Source organism: Cyprinodon variegatus, unplaced genomic scaffold (assembly GCF_000732505.1).
Source record: "Cyprinodon variegatus isolate N-32 unplaced genomic scaffold, C_variegatus-1.0 Scaffold155, whole genome shotgun sequence".
Taxonomy (NCBI): Eukaryota; Metazoa; Chordata; class Actinopteri; order Cyprinodontiformes; family Cyprinodontidae; genus Cyprinodon; species Cyprinodon variegatus.
This window is the reverse complement of record NW_015150608.1, coordinates 919,754-922,331: the sequence shown is the minus strand read 5'-3', so window position 1 is coordinate 922,331 and position 2,578 is coordinate 919,754.

Sequence of the window (2,578 nt, the reverse complement as noted above, 5' to 3'; positions counted from 1 at the left end):
TGATTGCACTGTTTTTCCCAGTTTTACGTCCGTCCGAGGATCTGTTTTTTTTTTTCTGTCTGCCAGCGCATGCGCACTGATGTGGTTTTTTGAGGAAAAAAACGTCCAAAACGTACGAAATAGTGTGCATAACTTTTCGTACGATTTCATACGCACTGATAATGAGAATATGTTGTCAACTGACTGTAATAATTAACTTCAGCTGATTTATAAAGCACTAATCCACAGCAAATGTTATCTCAAAGGTGCTTTGCTATAAAATCATAATCCAATTTACATTCATATATGGTAAATTATAGTGTTATTAAAAGCTATTTTATTTGGGCAACTAGAATAAATTAGGGCAACCCCTAAAGGAACTACATTATAGTTAGTCTATTTCTGTTATATAAGCTAATAAAAAGAATTATATAATTATTAAATAAATTCTGTATTTATTTCCAGTTTTAATGAAATCACACATTTAAATAAATGTTTCATAAATCTATTTAATATATTTTGGCGTTCTTCGCCCTCCATACTAAATACCTTAGCTATAAAATAAAGACTCAGAAAAAACAGATTTGTTTTAAAAGAGGTTTAATGAAAGAAAAGGTTTTTGAAATCTTAGAAAGTCCAACAATTAATGACATTTGACAGTTTTCTCTTTCACTTTCTTCGCTCTTTCACCAACAATCCGTATGATTTGCTGCGTGGAAGCGCTCCATGGAGCAGCCTGGCATCAGTCAGAGGTTAGATCCTAATCCAGGAGCTGCTGAGGAGTTTGGATGACTTACAAAGAAAAAAATAAATAAAAGGTTTTGCTTTCATTAAACATTTGCATCAGATTACGAGGGATAATCCCACCTTCACACAGATATTCTATTGCTAACTGATTTTTTAAATACCTGCTAATAAGGAAAGGTAGCTGTTAATTGGAGGAACGGAGAGCTGTTCTTTCCCAGATGGGTCACCGGCAGGATTTTTAAATATTTTGGGGTGTAATTAATTTTTAAGAAAACCTGCCATGTTTGGGAAACAGCCAGACATGAATCCCTCCTCCAGCAGTCCTCACCCAGATAAATAAATATAACAGATTTTATCATCTAAGCTAATCAGTAAGTCTTTCTTCCATGACCTGGAATTCAGGTAATTATATATATATATATTTATATAATGTGTGTATAAATGCGACTCTCCCACATCTGGAAGATATTTTTTCACTCTACACACAGTCTGCAAGCATACAGCAAAAAAGAGCCGCTTTGCACGTCGAACCTTCACTGGCCGGATGATTCTCAGTGCAGCATGCAAGTAAAAAGGTGCACAATAATAAACGTCTTTAGCTTCATCGCTCCTTCATCACATCCACCGTCGCCATGACCACCATTCAGCTTTGTTTTTTTAACAAGGTCATTTTTAGATAAGAATAAGAAATTACATTTTCTTCTAATATATTCTGCATTTCAGAGCATGCCAAAGATTTATTTTTTTTCATAGTTTCTGCATAGTGCTGGCTATAGGAGCGCCGGAGGGCGCCGGTTCTTTTACAATAGAAACAGGTTATATGTACAGGCGAGAATAGACACAGATCCAGTGCTTGTATACCGACCCTCGACGTGATGAAAAATATGTACAAAAACAGGACCTGAACCTGTTGGAACTCATACAAAGTTAAATAGAGCTAAAAAAAAATTAGCTCAGCAGTACGGAAGAGCCAAGAAGGAGGTGTGTGTTTAGTGTTCTGTAGGCTGAATGACCACCGTCTCACTTTATTCATCCAGTTTGGTAGTTTTCTCTCCAAACATGCATCTAGTAGCTCTGGATTTCATTCCTCTAGCTCCCACCGCCCCACACACCACACCTAACGGGAAGAAAACAACCACATTCTTGTTTTCAGGTCATTGAGAGTACACATTTCAGGCCACTAGGTGACTTATTGAACAGGAAAAGAGAAAAGCTACAGTTAGGATGGGATTCCCAGGACTGACCGCTGCTTTTGTTAGAAACATTCCCATGATGGCAGATTGATGGTGCAGTCAGGGATGTGTTCAGTCTGAAGCGTTTGTGTTTTTGTATCAGGACATAATAAAGTGTCTGGTTGTTGTGATGATGTGAAATTGTTAAAAACTAGAAGCCCTTGTTTTAAATAATGATCTGCAGGTGAGTTCTTGTATAAAAAGCACTTTCAACAGTTTGCTGCTCTGCAGTATACAGGTATGACATGACGCCAATTTGGTCACAGATCAGAAAGCTGCAAAAAAAACATTAAGGGTAAGTTTGTTTTTCATGTAATAAGTGTGTTTTACCCTTAATTGAGCAGGTAAGATAATTTACCATTGGACTAAAATTATTTACATTTTTCTTATTTAAAGTTTTCCAGTGTAGTCCTGTTTCTCTGACTGTGACTGACTGGATGTGCTCTCTTCATCCTCTTACATGGGAGCTGGCTCGGAGCTCGTCTGCCTGGCTGTGTGTTTCCTGGACAGAACCACCTTTTACAGCTGTTTTTTGTATCTCTGCTTCTGTCTCCTTGAACCCCAGTCGGCCTCAGCAGATGGCCGCTCACACTGAGCCTGGTTCTGCTGGAGGTTTCTTC